Source organism: Rattus norvegicus, chromosome 16, assembly GCF_036323735.1.
Source record: "Rattus norvegicus strain BN/NHsdMcwi chromosome 16, GRCr8, whole genome shotgun sequence".
In the NCBI taxonomy this organism is placed as follows: Eukaryota; Metazoa; Chordata; class Mammalia; order Rodentia; family Muridae; genus Rattus; species Rattus norvegicus.
In genome coordinates, this window is record NC_086034.1 from 85,082,510 (window position 1) to 85,090,971 (window position 8,462).

Genomic DNA, 8,462 nt, shown 5'->3' on the forward strand with positions numbered 1-8,462 from the left:
GATGTTCAGGCCATCGGAGAGCTTGCGATACCACAAGGAACACAGAGGACACAAGACACAGCAGAGAAAAGGGAAGAGACTTTGGGCCAGGGTGAGCAATGTGCTCTGGGGTTGGGACAGTGGTGACCTAGGGTTTGTTTGCTTCTGTTCCTGACTGATTTTACTCTGAAGCTAACTGATTGCTTAAATTGTTCCTTTCCTCCTTCAATGAGTTCATCTCTATAGACAAAAAAATTATAAAAACAACAAAAATGTAGCAATGCTCTATCTGTGGATTTGATCTTAAAACCCAAAGGTAAAAGTAGCTGCCATCTTTTATCTCCTTCCTTTCTCCCTCCCTCTCCCCTTCCTCCCTTCCTCCTTCCCTCACCCTCCCTCCCTCCCTTCCTGAGATCTTTTCAAACAAATTTCTAGTGTGAATGCTTCACCATGCCAGAAATAGTTGCTACAAGCAACTTGGGGAAGGGAGGGAAGGAGGAAGAGAGGTGTGAACGTGTCATGGAAGGCATTAGCTATTTGTTGAGTGGAGAGCTCCCTCATTATTCTGACTGCAAACACCCCTCCAACAGGGGATTCGAGGTGGAAGTTCCCCCATCTTTGCACATTGCTGGGTGTCTGTGAACGCTCACGGTGGCAAGGGAAGCCTTTGCACAAAGCCCCTCTGGCAGCAGAGACGCACACATTCCCTGTGGAGGGAACTCCAGACTCTTTCCACAGAGATTCCATTAGTCACAGGTCATTGTAGCTGTTGAGGAAGTGAGAACAATTTATTTTTCTTACAGAGGAGCTCTGGGCTAATTCGTCATTTGATTGTGTTTGGAGCAGTCTGCTTCCTTTTGGGAGCCTATGAGGATAGCTGAAGAACTCTGACAAATATTTCTTGTTTGTCCTGTGTGGTTGTCAACACACAAATAGAAAGTGATTGTTTCTTTTTTAATGGTTATGAATACTTGAAATATGTGTGTGGGGGGAAGTGTGTGGGGGGCGACAAGCAAATGAAGTCCAGGTTCTTGCTTGTTTCCCCTCTGTGAGAACATTTGCCACTGTGAACTGAGTGATTCAGATGAAAAGTTCTCTTCAGAGAAAATCACAGATCATGGGCATGCTCTCAGAAGAATGCAGGGATAACTCACCTTGGGGTAAAAAATATGGCATTTGGTGAAGGGTGAAGTTTACTGCAGGCAGCTCAGTGCATAAGATACACAGAACGTCAGATCTGTTGTAGGCACAGCCCTTGTTTAAGAGAAGTGTCGGAGTTTATTTTAAAACTGTGTAGTTAAGAGATTTGGTGGGTGAGTTTTTTTTTTTCAAGCCATGTTAAAGTCTTGACAAGCTTTTGGCTAGTTCCCACAAGTCTCCATCTGGGTGCGCACATACGATGACATCTTACTTTACTTAACGTTTGTTCTCAGCCGGTGTTCTCCTCCACAGAGGGCTGTGGGGTTGTGAGGGATGTACTGTCAGCATCATCGTGGAAGTGAGTTTTCCCATCTCTCTGTGACTGGCGCTGAAGCCTGACATGGTCCTAAAGAACATTTCTCTCCATTCATCATGTGGGTTTGCTTGTCTTCTTTTGGTGTGCTCTCTTTGGGATTGTGTTGTCACCTAGTTAACAAAACATCGAAGTCAGTGGAGTATTTGTGACCTTTTTATTACTGTGACCCCGAGATAACCAGCAAGAAGACACTCCATAAGGGTTATTTTTAAGTTTCATGATACTGTCCGCGATGGTTGGGAAGGCATGGGGTCAGGGGTGGTTGGGCGCTCTTCTGTTGAAGGTGTGTGTTTGCTCATATCTGCATGGACTGTGAAGAGGAAGCAGACATGGAGTGGGGATGGGATATGAAACCTCAAGGTCTACCCAAAAATGACGTGTTTCTCCAGCCAGGCTCTACCTCCATAAGGTTTCAGAACCTTCCCACAAACAGTGCTGCTATTCAGGGACCAAGCGTTCAAACACGCAAGCGTGCAGAGGGCTTTTCCCACTCAAACCACAACAAGTATCTTTTATTAAATGCTCTTGTGTGTCAGTCACTGTAGCTGAAGCCAGAATTCAGATCTTGACTTCCCCTTCATAATGGTTCTGTGTTAGTCTGCGGGTCAAAGCCCTGAAACTGTGCTATGAGAATCGATATCAGATCAGGAGAGTTGAGGGTCAGAAAGTATGAGGTGAGTTGCCACGTGCTATCAGGTGACTTGCATAGACTTAAGTCTCTTGGGAACTTTATTTAAACCTTGAGTCAGATGACAGATATCCTCAGAGTTTGCTGTGACCTTCATGGGGCCAGTGCAGAATTCTCACCAATGCCATAGATAATCAAACTAGTCCTGATTCCTGACCTTTTCTGGATACCACTCTGTAGATATCTCAGACTCTGCTGAGCATACTGAACCCTCTGAAAAATAGTTGAGGGGGAAGAATCAGTGTACAGCCACCAGCTCATGGCTTGTAAGGCACTTGTTTGTGGCCCCAGCAAGCTATGGGGACTCAATTCCATAAATGTGGCAATACGAAATAACATCTTGGGGGAGATTTTCTGGGTAGGGTGGAACAGACTCAGGTGACCTCAAGCATAAATCTGATTTAAGGCTTATTTTCAGCAGTGACTTGCCTGTGATTACGAATGCTTTCCAGTTATGAGTAAGTAACCTGGGTTTTCTGCTCCTTGTCCTGTGATCTTTCCTACTAGGCAAAGCCTGTGCTGACTCTTCTCCCCAGTAGCTCTTCCCGCCTTTCAGTTACTGTGTCAAACATTAGCAGGTTGCCAAGCACTTCCTCTTCCCGCTGGGACACAAGTGCTAAATGGAGGTTCAGAGCTGCTGTGAATTCTCGTTACCCTAAGCGAGACTGATAGCAAAGAGCTTTAACAATGTTTCAATCGCAGCTTTGCAGACAGGTCCACCCCCAGGACAATGGTAACTAAGCCCAATGCCTTGCCAGAGTTCAGCTAAGTTTTCTCGCCTCAGAGGCACACCAAGGTCTGAGTCTGGAATACAGACTCGGTGGGTGGAAGTTACACTAGTCTGAGTGTCATACACAGAATGGTCTCTGAAGCAACACTGAGTTCTGTGATACTTCTGACCCATGGACAAATGGAGTACAGCATTTGAATCTAGAATGATACTATGTTACTTTTCTCGTTCTCATGATGAAATATCTAAGAAAAACAACCTCAGGGAGTGGGGGGTGAGGGAGGGTTATTTGGGCTCCTGGCTTAAGAAGGGATGGATTCCATCATGGTAGAAAGGGTAAGGCAGTTGGTCACATGGCCTCCCCAGTCAGGAAGCAGTCAACAAACACTGTTGCTGAACTCATTTTCTCCATTTCACTCAGGCCAGCACCCTATTCTGTAGAATGGTGTGCCCACATTTAGGATGCATGCTCCCACCTTAATTATTAACTCAGTCTAGAAAGTTCTCACAGACATGCTCTAGGTTTAGCTGTCTAGAGAGTCCAGATCCTGTGAAGCTGGTGGTTAAGTGTCACAGTTCTGTCGGCTAGATGAGTGCAACTCATTAGGAGTGGTTCTGTGTTCTTCATGGGTGGGGCCATAGACGGGATTCTTCATTGCCTTAGACACCTTGAGACCCCAGCATGGTACTCCACCTGTAAGTCTTGTCTCACCCTAAGCTCCAGGTAGAATGTAGTCCATCTGAGAAAGAGGCAGGCCCAGGTTTACCTAGACTTAGAAAGCTCCATCCACTTCTCTACCTCCATTGGACGGGAAACCAGCTCATACATAGGAGTGTCCTGTGCACATCATTCAGGTGATGGACACTGGCTATAATTCCTTATGGTCTTCTGACGTAGCTTTCATAGGTGAGAGGCCTTCTCCTTCTCCTTGCTGATCATCAAGACATGCCCCAATGTGAAGAGCAGTGTTAATCCACCGTGACTCTTGGCAGTGTGCCCATGCCCCGTGATATTTAAATTTAATGTCACACATGTCCCCAGTTCTATTTTCCATGCTCATTGACTCATCTCACGCTTAGAAACTCCAGCTGCAATTTTGTCATTAGCAGTCACAGGTTTTTAGGTGTTTTTATAAATCGACTTATTTTTACATCGAATTATTAGGACAAACACACTTTAATTTTTCCCCCATACAAACACCTCATTTTCTCTTGTGTTTGGATCTCTTAGCTTCTAATCCCAAAACCTTGGTTTTTTTTTTTTTTTTTTTTTTTTTTTTTTTTTATACTTAGGGGAACTTCCTGGGTTCTTGTTTCAGAGTTTCTCTCAAAAGAATCCTTTCCCCTCAGCATAAAAGAAGAAATACCAGTAGTATTTTCCAGGCAACATAAGACATCCGGACAACTCCAACAAAACTTACCCAGAGTAACCAGAGTCATGAATATGACGGATTGAGCCTACAAAGTTTGGAGTAGTGTGCACACATTTGTCCACATACGTGCCTTCTGCCACACAATGACTGACCATGTCGAGACTCTCAGTATCATGTAGTTGACCATCAATCTCCAGGTCTTCCCTCTGACTTAGGGGAGTCTCTTCTGACATCTTAAAGATTAAACACTATTTCATGAATGTCTTGCTCCTAACATGAAGACTTGAGTGTGCCATATAAAATACTTTCTTCACCTACAGAGCTTGTTTGTTTTATTCTGATACTAAAAGAAGTGTCAATGTTTGTTTCTAAAAGTGTTGTGTCCCCTGTTAACCGCTGCCCACTGGCATATGTGGCTTCATCCTCTCAAAGGAGCTGCTGTTTATGCATCAGAAAGAGAAGATACACAGTGAACTTAAGTGCTGTCTAATTGATGCTAGCCCTCTGGCATAAATCCTTCTTTGAAGAAACTTCACTTGGAAAGAATGTTAGCTTTATACAGAAGAGCTACGGAGATGGTACAGGGATTGTGCTCCTTGAAGTGGCTACTATCCAAATGATAGGAATAATGTGTATATAACAAGATCAACTGTCCCAGTTCCTGGTCTCGGTTCCTGTGTTCCTGATAAATGTCCATGATCCTGTCTAAGATGTTACACCGACTCCAAGTTTCCGATCTCCACACCCCTCCATGTGTCATATCCATAGGCCTAACTCCACACCCCTCCATGTATCAAGTCTATAGGTCCATCTCCATCCTCCATGTGTCAAGTCTATAGGTCTATCTTCATCCTCCATGTGTCAAGTCTATAGGTCTATCTCCATCCTCCATGTGTCAATTCTATAGGTCTTTCTTTCCATCTTCATGACTCTTTAAGGTTCCTGGTAGGTACTACTGCTTACCCAATTGCTTGAATATGTGTATTGTTTAACACTGACAACTTAGAGTCTCAAGTTGAACCTCAGGGGGCATCCAGCAAGACCCAGCCATCCTTCTTCAGCTGCTCCTAAAGAGCTGGGTATATAGCCTGTGACCATGCCTAACTCTTTAAAAAATAATTCCCTTTAGTTTTTGAGATTATAATATAATTACACCATCTCCCCCTTCCATTTCCTGCCCCGAACTCTCCTTTAGACCTTTCCCCTTGCTCTCTCTCAAATTCTCAGCCTCTTCTTTACTATCGTGTAAAGGGACTGATCATCTGAACTCAGGGTCCCATACATGTGCAATCAACATGCTATACATGGAACCATCTCCCAGGCATGTGTTAATGACTACTATGTATCAAGCACGTGTTAAATTCCAAAGGGCAGCAATGAAATAAACCTAGGGATTACTTTTAGGAAATTGGTGATTAAGCTCTGATCACAGCATTTTAGGTGTCTCCAGCCCAAAGTTGCAAACATTCCACCCTCCCACTACAAATCAGTTCTAAAGGCCTCGGAACCACTGGTCAGGTTCAACCCAAGAGCCTTGCTTCTTGGTATCCGTTTTCTGCATTAATGACTTTTCTCATTGCTTAGACCAAACTCCTGAGAAACGCAGCTCAACAAGAGTCTGTCTTGGCTCTCAGTTAGAAGTACAGCCTGCCATGGCAGTAAGGCACGGCCACAGAACATGAGCTTACAATATGTCTGTGGTCAGAAAGCAGGGAATGGTGAGTCCTCTGCTCAGCTCACTTCCTCCTTATTCAGTCCAAGACCCCAGCCCATGGAGTGCTGCAGCCCACATTTCAGCTGAGTCTTCCCTCCCACTTAACCCAGGCTAGAACTCCTCCCCCAAGATATGCACAGAGTTGTCTTTCTAGGTTCTAGATCCTGCCAAGTTGGCAGTCAGAACTAACCACCAGACCTGGCCTTGCTACCCCCTGCTTTAGGTGCTGTCCTCCATACCACCTCCCCTTCTATTCATGAAGGTCTGAGCAGAGCAGGTGTTCTATAGAATAAGCCACATGTTGACACTCTCTGGTGCTTTCATTAGATGATACTGTACACGTTTGCAAAGAAGGCGCAGGTGGCCCATGTCTGGTATAAGCCTGGCTATCACCTGTCTGTCTACTTATTTGGACACCCTATTGAGGTATCACACCACTTTCTTCCCTCTATAGTCTGTACACTGTCAACGAGTTGTCAGTCTCTGCCCCAGTGCAGAGGAAGATTAAGCTCACTTCCAGGAGGGAGGGAAATCAAAGACCATACCAGACCCTTAGCATCCCTGGCAGAGCCACTCTGCAGCTATATGACATATGCTGTTTCTCGTTTCTGCCCTGTCCTTTGGAGATGCTGCGATGACAGTCTCACCCTCTGTTCCTCTACAGCAGACGTCTGGAATGGTCTGTATGGCAGAGCCATCTCTTTCCTCTTGTTTACACATTTAATTCTTTGCATAGGCATCACCCTCCAGCACTCTTGCACTTCTCTCTGCTCCCCCATGCTGAGCTACGTATGGCCTTTGGCTCTGCGTCTTGTACGGCTTCTGTAGCTCATGAGCAAGGTAGGCCTTCAACTGCCAGAAAGAGTTGCCCCTGCACTGTCGTTCCTCAAAGAATAAATTTTCTGCGTGTAATCCACATGCCACGTTCCGATCACCATTTTCTCTAAGCAGAAGTAAGAAGGGAAACTGACTTACGTGGAGCAGAGGTGTTATCCCAGGAAGACATAAGTTAATCTAGTTTACTTTTAACGTCATGTTTCCAGTGTGGACTGACTTATGTTATATATTATCCTCCCAAGTTCCCCTCATTGAAGCTCTGACCTCCAGTCTGTAGGGCGTGCAGGGTTTCGGAGAAGAAACCATGTGAGAGCGGGCTCCTTACGGTGAGTTTGATCTGGCATGGCTGGCATCCTTGGTATCCGTATGTAAGGGGGGGGTAACTTGCGCATAGATAGATGCAGAAAGGTGGTGTCCTGTGAAGATGAAGGCAGAGGGGAGGCTCTGTGTCTGTGAGATAGAAAGAGACACAGATCCAACCTGCAGGGGGAGGAATAGAGCAGCAAGTCCTCCCAACCCCACCCCCACCCCCACCCCCACCCCCGCACAACTGACCCTGTTGACTCCCCGGCCCTGAACTCACAGCATTCAGCACTGTGAGAGGAGCGTGATTCGAGACCCGTGTTGAGCTCTTTGATCTGTCTGTGACCCTTCCTGGGTACGAGGTTCTGGTTCATGCCATCTATCGTTTGAGAAGACGGAAGTCATCAAAACTCTTGATCTATATTCAGACAGGAGTTATGCAGAGAGACACACTTGCTGGGCCCACCTGTTTCCGCTTTGGCGCAACCCCTGTGGGACCTCGTTCTACGAAGAGTCATGAGCCAGCACGACATAGTTCCAAACACTTATAGGCGCGGAGCCTGGCCGCTGCAAATCAGAGACTGGAAGTTCTTGGCACGCCCACTGGCTCATTTGTTTCCCAACTAGCATCCTCATTGCTCACCAACCTTCCTACTTTTCTTACCATATTGGACTAAGCTTATCCTCCCTCTGTGCACCAGGATCTAAACTGAGTCTACATTCTTAAATATTAAATATTTTTATTAACTTGAGTATTTCTTATTTACATTTTGATTATTATTCCCTTTCCCGGTTTCTGGGCCAACATCCCCCTAACCCCTCCCCCTTCCCCTCTATATAGGTGTTCCCCTCCCCATCCTCCCCCCATTACTGCCCTCACCCCAACAATCACATTCACTGGGGGTTCAGTCTTGGCAGGATCAAGGGCTTCCCCTTCCACTGGTGTCCTTATTAGGCTATTCATTGCTACCTATGAGGTTGGAGCCCAGGGTCAGTCCATGTATAGTCTTTAGGTAGTGGCTTAGTCCCTGGAAGCTCTGGTCGGTTGGCATTGTTGTTCATACATTCTTAAATATTGTATATGCTACCTTTAGCTTCGCACAAACACTTACTTTCTTCGGTCCGGAGTTAGTTCCTCTGGGAATTCGACTTGAATTGCCTTGGCTCCCTTGGAAACCACATGGCGTTATTATTAACAACATCCTTCACATGCCGTCTAAAAAGCCTGTGGTTCAGTCGTGGCTTCACCACACTTACAACGGAATGGCGTTTTGTCGTCAGTGCACTCGGCCATGCTGAAGCCTGCCCCACTGTACAACGGC

At 45.8% G+C, this 8,462-nt stretch overlaps 1 long non-coding RNA gene across 1 annotated transcript; it reads right to left on the reverse strand.

Moving 5' to 3' along the window:
* Window positions 1–752: 752 nt before the first annotated feature.
* Window positions 753–7,539, reverse strand: LOC120097570 (uncharacterized). The gene is made up of 3 exons (XR_005495118.1): window positions 7,421–7,539; window positions 7,102–7,253; window positions 753–1,605 (listed from the first exon to the last, which is right to left on the reverse strand). It is a non-coding gene; the product is annotated as an uncharacterized LOC120097570 (long non-coding RNA).
* Window positions 7,540–8,462: the final 923 nt, after the last annotated feature.